Source organism: Mastomys coucha, unplaced genomic scaffold, assembly GCF_008632895.1.
Source record: "Mastomys coucha isolate ucsf_1 unplaced genomic scaffold, UCSF_Mcou_1 pScaffold12, whole genome shotgun sequence".
In the NCBI taxonomy this organism is placed as follows: Eukaryota; Metazoa; Chordata; class Mammalia; order Rodentia; family Muridae; genus Mastomys; species Mastomys coucha.
This window is the reverse complement of record NW_022196894.1, coordinates 52,079,102-52,090,777: the sequence shown is the minus strand read 5'-3', so window position 1 is coordinate 52,090,777 and position 11,676 is coordinate 52,079,102.

Here is an 11,676-nt window from a genome sequence, read left to right as displayed (position 1 = left end):
GTATACTGCTTGGTTTGTGGTTCAGTGTCTGAGAGATATCAGGGGTCCCAGTTAGCTGAGACTGCTGGTCTTCCTATGGGGTTGTCCTCCTCTTTGGCTTCTTCCAGCCTTTCTGAAATTAAACCACAGAGGTCCCCGAGTTCAGTCCATTAGCTGGGTGTAAGTATCTGTATATGTCTTATTCAGCTGCTTGTTGGGCCTCTCAGAGGACATCCATGTTAGGCTCCTGTCTGTAGGTGCACCATAACATCAGTAATAGTAGGTCTTGGAACCTCCCCTTGAGATAGATCCCAATTTGGGCCAGTCGCTAGACCTCCTTTCCCTCAGGCTTTTCTCCATTTTGTCTCTTCAGGTTTTTTTTAGACAGGAACAATTCTGAGTCAGAGATTTTTCACTGTGAGATGGCAATCCTATCTCTTCACTTTATGCGCTCTCTTGCTATCGGAGGTGAACTCTACAAAATCCCTCTCCCCACTGTAGACTATTTCATATACTGTCCCTCCCTTTGAGTTTTGAGAGCCTCTCAACTCCTAGGTCTCTGGTCCATTCTAGAGTGTCCCCCCACCTAACACCCACTGAGGTTGCAGGTTTCTACTCTTTCCACTGGCCTTCAAGGCTTCTCTCCTGTTCCCTCCCCCAATATGTTATCATGTTGTCTTTTCGGTTCCTCCTTTGCCTCCCTCCAAAGTGACATTGAAGCATCCTCACTTGGGCCCTTCCCAAGCCCTTTAAATTGTGATGGATAGGCTTTGACTCAGTTTTATGGTCAGAATTTATCAAATAAGGCTTTACCTAAAATATCCTGAATTGATTTAAGTTAATAAAATCTTTCTGTCTTCCTTGAAGTCTTTCTTTACTTGCATACAAATCATGGCTGAAGTACTCCCCAACATGAACAGAGACCCATTGGGCAAATAGAATAATTTCATCAGTACCTTTCTGCTGAGTGCATGGTCTCTTTCCATGTGTTTACAAATTCCAATATTATTTCATATCACTTTGTATTCTGAGGTTTGCTCGAAGTAATTTTCATCTAGAATATAGCCGGGCTTATTTTTTGAATGCTTCCTGATAATTGAATCAAATTCTATTAAAGATATAGTTTCTGTTTTTCCTAATATTTGAAATTCAAAACATATTTGATAAAATAAATGGAGAAAGAGGTAAAGGATGGGGTAGATGAGATAAAAGGAAAGACTTGGGCAGCAGGATGACGGAGAAGAGAAAAACAGTCAAATAATTTCACAAATACCTGTTGAAAATTCACATAGATGTAAAGGTCTTATCCCAAATCACAGAATTTTTATATGACATGAGGATAAGCCACTTGCATAGTTTCAGTCAGAAGTAAAATTTTTGAAATAATATCTTCTAGATAAGAAAGAAGGGCTCTGTTCACTGTGGTCTTTTCCAATATCATCTATAATTCTTAAGGCAAATTGAAATGAGTTTAGAAAGTTAGAACATAGCCTGTGTGTCTTAGGGAACATGGTGTTCTACAGGAAAGAAAGACTGGGAAAAGCTGGTGAGTGAAGCATGAAAACAAGCATGGTATTTACTTGTTGATTTCACCATTTTACATGGGTGAGCCTCATGATGCTTATACAAGTACAATTTGACATCAAACATTGATAAATGCGAAGAGAAGGCAAAGTAGAGGAGATTGGGTATCAATATTAGTGAGATGGGATCTGGAGGAGTTTTATGATAGCTTGGGATATATGGAGGGATGTTGTCACAAAGGATAGATCACCATAGATGGTATCATGAAAATAAAAAGTATCACAATATGTGCTGCAGAAATGTGATATGGACACATGCTTGTGGCCAAAATAGTGCAAAATCTGTGTATTGAACTAAGATATAAACCTATGTTCTTTGTAACTGTGGATCACGATATTAACTTCCAAGTATCTGAAGCTGAATTTATTTATTTGTTTTTAATTAGTTAAATTTAACTTTTATTTTTTTGTGCTATGTGTTTTATTTATATTCACATCTCTTCTACTAACTGTTATAAGATTTACCAACCCCTTTGCTTTATTCTGTTCTTTAAAAAAATCCACCAGGCCAATTTTACTCTCCAAATGTGATCTCCTATTGGATCATGATTGTCTTACCAGTGATACCTTCTTGAGGAAAACTATCCACTTCCTAGGAACTATAAATTCCCAGTAGCTGCATCGGTAATAGAATATTTCAAGGACAACTCTCATCTCTGTGCTGGATTTTAGTCTGACTGAGAGGGCTTGTACCTTGTTTGTTCATGCTACCACAGACACTGTAAGTTCATATGTGCATCTTCCCTGATGTGTTCAGGAAACACTGTTCATTGGCAGGCATCCGTCAGCTCTGACTCTTATACTGTTTGGAACCCTCTTTCACATAAATTCCTGAGTCTTAGGAGTTAGGTAAGGAGTGTTCTTTAAATGTTCCATTGAAGGTTGAATATTTGGCAGTCTCTTATTCACGGTACCATGGCCAATTGTGGGCCTATGTGCTAACTATCCTCTTCTGAAAAGCAGATGTTTAAATGTAGATTGGAACTTGTGTTAATGATTTTGAGACTCACTATTTTCTGGTTTTGGAAATGGATATTTTTAACCAGACATGAGTACATGTCTGTTGTATATATAAAAAGAGTATTGGATTTACAAGATACCAGAAAATTTCATATTAAAGGTATGTAACTGTAGTTGTATACTTAGGTGTTTGTTTCTTTAAAGTATTGTTCTGCAAATAGACAATGAAAAGTGTAATTTTCAATGTCATAATTTTAGTGCACATAAAATTTACTACATGACCAACTAAAGTAAGAAATTAATAATTATTGAAGATTTTGTAACAGGATGGCTATGTAAAGAATAATATTTAATTATAAGCATTTTATGTTTTGTATTAATATTTTTATACAAGCTTTCAAAGCCAAAAACATTGAATAGATTAAGAATAACACTAAATTCAGAATCAAACACTTTTATTCTTATTGCATAAGCTCCAGCTTTAAATTTCATTTGCAAATATAAAGGGAAATTCAGGGGTGTATTTTAAAAGAATTTGCATGTCGATTACCTGCATAACACTACTTGCTGAAATTTGAGTATTTGGGCCCTTGATATCACACTAACAAGTCAGCAACACTGATTTGTTGGAAACATATACTTTACAGATGGGGTAAACAATGCAAAAAAAAAAAAAAAAAAGAGCTTTGAAACTCAAATCAACATTTTAAGAGCTGAACTTGCAAACCTAAAAATACAAAGTGATGACAGTCTATCAGAGACAGCTTTAAAACTTTAAAGGAGTCTAAGTGTGAAGACTACTGTTTGTTTTGACAGAGCTGGCGAGCTGATAATTTCTTCTTGATAACCCATTTTTCTAAGCAAATCTATGTCTAATAAATCCTTGCTGATAAATCCCATCCAGATTATTTTATTTAAGGAGGCAAGACTTGTAACAATCAGAAGGGGAGACTGTTTAGCCATCAAGTGAAGGTGATGAGGCTAGAAAGTTTGCTATACTACGTAGATACAGAGTTTTATTACAAATGTACACATTCACAAAGGTATACATATCTCATAAATATACACACTGACATACATTCACTCACGCACATAATGCATACACACAAATGCAAACATGCACACACATGTACCCCAAGAACATTCCTATGCCTGCACCTATGCATAATGAAAATACACACATGCACACACACATACAAACATATTGCGAACATGCATGCATATTTACACACAAAGACGCTCAAACATGCACACACATGCAAGCATATACTACATGCACACACATAAAATCACACATAAACGCTCATACATGATCACATACACACATGCAAACATGCACGTACACCAGGTTGTGATTCTCATGGATATGATCTGGAGAGCATATCTTGAAAAAAATTGAGCCAGGTTCCAGAGCTTCAAAATTTGGGTCAATAGAATATACTCATGATATTATAAATTCATATGAAGTAGATAAAGGTGAGAGTCTTTAATTTAACAATAAGAAAACAAATCTGTTGTTTTGAAATTGTCAGTTCAATATATAGGCTCTGAAGTTGTACCTGATACATACATACATATATATGTTAGGCTGTTATAACTTCAAGAGTTTTCACGGGCTGGAGAGATGGCTCAGCCATTAAAGGCTAGGCTCACAACCAAAAATATAAGAGTATTCACTTAATATATAATCTCTTAGCTCAAACGTAAATGACGTCATTGCTTACTAAGTATCATAGAATTTAGTTTCCATTGCTTGAATTCAGTTGCTCATTTGAATAAGCAATTTATCATCTATTTTGATACTATTTTACGACATTGGAAAGTCTTTAGTGATATAAATCCTTCTTAGGTTTCTGCTCTCTTCAGCTTCCTAACCACACAACAGTTCTACTATCAAAAAGAAAACCCAGTTACTTCAAACAATACACTATGATTTTATAATGTGAATAAAGATTATTATTACTCGTAAAGTTTGGAATCAGAAATCTCCCAACTTTGATGCTTATTTTTTGGTATGTTATGATATTACAACTATTTGGAAGAAAGCCTTTCATGCTTGTTCTTTCTCGCTAACTTTAACGATTCAGTAGTGATATCATAGAAGAGACATGTAACCTTTCAGGAGTGTTTTAGTTGTGGCAACAGTTCCAAAATAGAGCTAAGGTGTTGTAAAGATGAGTTATGAAAATTCTGGGAAATTTAAACCTTTACATTGATTATATTGACTTGACATTTAATTTTTCCCTTATCATATAGTTAGTTCTATTATTAATTGGAAATTTCTTATTATATAGACTATTTTAATGAGGCTAATAATTATAATAAAACACATATATTAAAAAGTTCCATTTAAACAGCATCATGCCTATGGGCTAGACAAATACAGCACAAAATAAGGGCAGCCTTTAATGAAAAACTAGCAAAACAACTGCAATTTGAATAAAAGGAGATTCTCATTAAAGAATTATTTGCTTGTTTTCACCTTTATAATAGTTTTTCACTACTAAGGGATTTAAAGCAGGTTTTTTTTTTCATTATGAAGTTTTAGAAATTAAAACTATCAAATTGTTTTCAAATCTGGATTCTAGCTGAACTGCCTTGAGGGTTTTTTAGTTTGTTTGTTTGTTTGTTTGTTTGTTTTGCATTTCTTTCTAGTGGGACTTTAAGGAGATTCTCATATTTCTGCTCTTGTTGCTCGTTTCAGCTTCAGCCACTGCTGTCATTGAATTCCTTTCTCTCTACTCCTGACTTTGTTAACTACATATGTTTTTGTAAGAGGCTTTGTGATAATCTTAGACTCACGAAATTAATGCAGAATAATCTCTATTTCTGACTGAAAGTGCTCTTGATTTTATCAGCTAAGTCTAGTTAGTCATAGGGATGACATATTCACTGGATAAAGGAATTATAATACATATCTTTGAAGGGTGGACCACTGTTCTCTCTGATTAAGAAAGGCATACATCTATGTGGTCACAAGAAAGGAGTCAAATAAAATATAATTTTAGTAAGATATTTTCTTGTTTGATATCCGATAAAAGTAATAATCTTCTAAAAAGTACAACAAAATTAGAAAAAAAAGAACTTTCTGAACTGGACTATTTTTATAGAGTAGAATCTATTTATAGAGTAGTGGACATATCACTGTGTTTCTTTATGAAGTTAAGTTGTTACTCATCTAAAGAGAACTCTTAGAATAGTTTTAATGTTCTAGTTTAAATAAAAAGTTCTCTTGAGAAAAAGCATAGTTGCTTAAAGTAATACAGAATTGTACCTTCAGAGCTTGCTTACTGATGATTGATTTCCCAGCTTGTTTACTGGTCTACTGTTTACAAGTTCAGCATCTTAAGCTCAAATATGAAGACTACATCCCATTCCAAAACTTGATAGTCTTTTCAAAGGGAAGAAAAGGTAGATTAGCTTTCTATCAAAACATGGCAATGTTTTGACACGACTATCTACTCTGATGTCAAAAGATTGCAAAGGACATGCCCTTGGAGCTTCTTTCTGATGTCACAGTGTGATCTGAATGAATATTCATGCTATCTCGTGTCTGTGATGCTGTCACGGTCCCATCAGTTATTAAGCAATGACAACATGATGTTGTTTTGATGATTCTTGTTTTATTATTCCTACCAACTGCTGTAATCTAGACATTAACATCAAGGTTCAATCTCCAAACTAATGCTGACATTATTTTAATGGCATTTAAAAATAACATGCAAATTATGAAAAAATGTATAGGAATATAAGCAAATATCTAACAAATAAGCATGTATTTTCATCTTTAATAACTGTATTTTTCATGGAAATGTCACAGCAAGACTTATTGATATGTGTAATTACTATGCACTGATTATATAATATGACATAAAAATCATAAATGATGGCTATGAGTAAAGCCTTTATCATATTGGAATAATAAGATACCTCCAACCCAATAAAATGTTATCAAAATTCATTTCAATATATTTGAAACTTAAAGGGATATCAGATCCTTCTATTTTAACATATCAAGTCAATGTGAAATATATTTCATTGCATCAAATGCAATGAGAAAATTCTTATAAAGTAAAAGTAATTGGTACTTTTTACTGCTCTCTATATTGACTGTGTAATAGAAATGAGTCTCCTTTCCACCATAAGAATTCCACCATAAAGCAGAATAATCATATCAATCATTTTCAAAGACATTAATTAGTGAAGAAAAGTGCTTGCAGTGTTATATGTAAAGAATAAAATAAAATAAAATAAAATGAAGGCTATATGAGGATAGTTTGTACCAAATGCCAAAATCCCATCGGGTATGTCTTCAAATTAGACTGCAGAGGAAAAAGAAAGAAAAAAAATCAAATACAGGTATGTATCTAGGGAGACAAGAGGTCCTAAGTTTGAAAAGCAGATAACAATGCAGAAAACAGTTGCAAGAGAATGTGAGTGACCTACAGAAAATGCTATACATATGTAATCAAATGTTGACTCACTAATGTGAGGAAGCTTCCTGAGGCTGAGGAAAGAGACACTTAGAATTGACAGCAGCATTCCCACATCACTTCAGAAACAGTGTTTGTTGCAAGGGAAAAAAAGAGACTTCCATTTTCAGAGAAAACTGAGAAAACAACACACGAACAGAATTGCAGTGTCTCATTGGAAGAAAATACTAATCTTAATGGGAGCAATATCCATTGTCACCTAATGAATCTTCAATGTTGCTTTAGAAATACTCAAACTATTTTTGGAAACCAATTTTAATCAGCATTGAAACTCATGATATAAAATATTTACCAAATAAAAACTAAAGTCCATTATATAAAGACCTGCATCATTATTAATTACATCAATAAGTAATCAAATGAAAGAAATACACAGGAACTAGAACTGATGGAACTAGCATATGAAATTATTAGGGATATTGTAGCTATACTCATTATAAAAGTCATATATGTGTATGTGTGCTTGTGTGTGTGTGTGTGTGTTTGTGTGGTTTGTGTGTGTGTGCTTGTGTGTGTGTGTGTGTGTGTGTGTGTGTGTGTATACATCCACCAGATATATTTGGACTTTAATACAAAATATGATAGAATATATAAACTAGTTGCAGCACCTAGAAATATATGCATACTGGATGTTCTTCAGGAGGACCTGCATTTGATGTTCAATATTCAAATGGTGGCACAAAACCATTTGTAAATCCAGTATCAGAAGATCTAATTTTATTCCCTAGTCTCTGTGAGCACTAGACATGCAAATGGTACACAGACATATAGGCAGACAAACCCTTATACATATATAATAAAATATTTTAAAGTATTGTGTTGCTGGCTACTGGCAGAATAAAATATTACAGAAGAATTAACAAACTTGAATCTTTAAAATATAATTTTACTGAAAGAAATTCATAGGACAGGAGAAGTTGACATAGATGGGCATATAAGCTATGATAAAATTTGACATGATCTAATTTTAATACAACTAGAGCTCCTAAAATTGAGAAAGGTAGGGATTAGATAATTAAAAAATGACTTTAGTTCTTCTGAATTAGATAAAAATCGTGAACACAAAATAGAAAAACTTCAATGTTCTTTAAACAAAAGAAACACTAAGAAAAAGTATACCAAGGTCATATCATTTAAAAAAAATTCTTACATTTAGAAATGAAATATTTTTTATAAACAGTTTGTGAAAAAAAACCTGTCAACTAAGGAACAAATACTTTCATGGTAAAACATGAGAACAGAATGGAGCATTTCTAATGCTCTTTAGAAAAAAAACCTTCTAAAAGAGAATTTACACTGACAAATTTATTAAAAAGAGAAAATAATAGAGGCATGTAAAATTTTTAAAATGTTTAAAATGTACCATTGGATTCATATTGCAAAAGTATTATAAATATATTTTCTTTTTTGTTGTTTGTTTTATAAGACAGGTTTTCTCTGTATAACCCTGGCTGTCCTGAACTGAGTCTGTATGCTGGGATGGCCTCAAACTCACATCTGCCTCATGGATGTTTTGATAAAAGATATGAACAAAAATGTCAGCTAAAATATATCATTATAACAGAAAGAAAATGATTGAAAAGCAGATAACTTATAGGATGGAAACAAACCATTGTTATGTATGTCTAACACAAAGGTTTGATATTTGATATATATAAAGAACTGTAAAAATTAAACACTAAAACCCTTAAAATTGACAATTAAAAATGAACTCATAAAATGAACTAATGATTCTCAAAAGAAGAATGACAAGTGCACACTATATTAGTTTAAAAGTGTTCAATATTCTTACCCATCAAGGAAATGTAAATAAAAGCTATTTGGTGATGTCATTTCACCCTAGTCAGAATGGCTGTGATCAGAAAAGCAAATGGTGAGAAATACTCAGCAAGGGTGTAGGGAAAGTGAACCTCCCGCCCTCTGCCAATTAAATTTTAAACTGCTACAATCATTATGGAAATCAACATGGAATTTCTGTTTTAAAAAAAAGCAAAACATCAGGGCAGTGGTGGCGCACGCCTTTAATCCCAGAACTTGGGAGGCAGAGGCAGGCGGATTTCTGAGTTTGAGGCCAGCCCAGTCTACAGAGTACCAGGACAGCCAGGGCTACACAGAGAAACCCTGTCTCGGAAAAAAAAAATAAATAAATAAATAAAACCAACAACAACAAAAAAGCAAAACAGAACTATTCTATGTCTTATCTATGGCACCTCATAGGCATATATCTATAGTATTGTATATATTATCATAAAGACACTTCCACATGTGTTTATTGCTGTAATATTTATAATACTATCAAAATTATCATGCCCATCAACACAACAGACAATGAAAATTGGTATGTATGCACAATGGGAGTTTACTCATGTTAAATTCACTTAGAGATACTCTGGCTTTGGTGAGCTCACTACCTCCCAGAATAAACAGAGTTGTGTTTCTAAATTTTGTGTTCACAGGCTAACAGTATTCTGCTGGCCAGGATTCAGTATAGAATCTCCAAATACTTTCTGTGAATTTCCCAAGAGCTTGGTTCACAGAGAGTCTCTGGCAGCCAAACTGTTGACTCAGTGTGGTCTTTTTCAAATGGTGTCCAGCCAGTACCTTCTTCTCATTGTTTAGTACTGCAGAATGAAGGTTTCCCTGGCATCTCTCCTTGCTGCCAATGGTGCTGCTATCGATCTTTTGCCCGACTTTTTCTTGTGCTTCTGCCTTTTCAACTGTCCATTTACAAAGTTATGGATCAGATTTTTTAAGTCTTTCTGTTTTAACCATGGCTCTTGTCATCTTTTGTTGGAACCTTTCCTCCTTGGAAAGGGAGAGGTCCTTGGACAAGCCAATCCCTCTGTGTAAGACTTGTGGTTTTCTCTTCCAGTTTGTAAAATTCCTTATTTTACTTTGGTATTAAAGCTACAGCTAGGGGGATTCCGGTACAGCTCAGCAGTTGAGAGTGTACTCTTCTTCAAGTGAACTGAAATTCAGTTCCCAAAAACCACGTCCCTAACTCTCACACTCATCCCTAACTCTCTAGAAGATTTGATACAATTGGCTACCACAGTCTCTTGTACTCATTTAAAAGCAACCCCACAAAGCAAATGCACATAAAGTATAATTAGAAAAAATAAGAATAAACATAGGTTTTAAGAGTTATAGATACCCAGAATTCATGTACTTCTCATAAATGTTACTTAGCTTTTTCTAGATATTGCTTGGAGAATCTAGAAGAACATCCCTATGCATTGTTTATCATCTCTCTCCTTTCCTGGTTTAATTTGGTTTAGAATCAGGGGTGATTACCAATAACTGTATCACTCTATGATCATCTCATTATAGAAGATTCATAGGACTGAAAAATTGCATCAAGGATTCTAAGTGACAGACAGTTTTTACCTCCTTCATGGATTCAGGTATATCACCGAGGGTTGTTAATATCCTGGATCAGATTAAATTTTAATATAGCTGAAATTATAATTCAGGTATAAGCTTTGTATACCTGAATAACAAATGTTAGGTAGTGACTCCTTTGTAACCCTATACTATTTCTTCATCATGGTCAAGTTCTGTCTTCTACCTGTGATTGGTAGATGGAGATAAGTAAGGAATAGATGCTCTATTTAATAAGCATCAAATAGCTGATTATTGATATATTCTTGATTCAAATATAGAAATTGTTTTACTTTTCCTCAGGAACTAAGGATAGTGACTCTACTATGGATATCTCATGTTTGAGAAGCAAATTAATTTTGTTCATCTTTCTCTACCAAAATGATAGTTTATAGGATGTATTTAAGGATTAAATGATTTGTTGTTAATTTAGCACATTTTTTTTACTCGCTGTGAACAGATTCCAAGGAAGAGTTCAAGGTTTACCACTAAATTCTAGAAGCATTTGCTCATACCCTCCATGATTATGACAATGGGGAGTTTCTCCAGACCACTCCTACTCATAATATTTCTGGTAGGTATCTTGAGTGGAATTGTTGAAAATATCCAGACATCAATAGCTAAATGCCTTTGAGTCTAGGGCTCTCAGCTATTCCAAACTAACATGCAAAACCTACACTTAGTATTCAAGAATTGAAATTAAGATTAAAGATGACTTTATCTTATTAACATTCATGGTGTGAAGGAAACCGGCCCGCAGTTTCACTTCATACCGTGGGTTATTCACGAACTGGGGAAGTCGAGATTCTGTGGAAATAAGCGGGTTAAGAGACAAGGAAGTCACACCAAGAAAGAATGCTTATCAAGGTGTAATCTTTACTTAGAGAAACGGGATATATATACTTGAGGCGATACAGTCATGTCTTTAGCACATAAGTGAGAACAGGAATCGAGCATATCAAAGCGAGGACTCCAGGCAGGAGGGCGGATCAAAGTTTTAGTCCATTTTGAATACTGGGCTCCCGGTTCTGGCTTAATCCCTAGCTGGCTCCAGACCCCTGGTGAGCCGAGCCGAGCTGCTGTCTCGAGCGTTCATTGAGACCTCTTAATGTGGTCTGCAGGACCATAACATTTCACCTCTGAACTGAATAATAAAAAAATTAGGGAAATGCAATACGATCTCGACACGAATACATGGGCAACAAAGGTGTGGAACACCTTCTGGCTCCGCCCTCCAAGGCGATAGTGCACAGTGGGAAATCCAGGCCAAGAAACGTCTG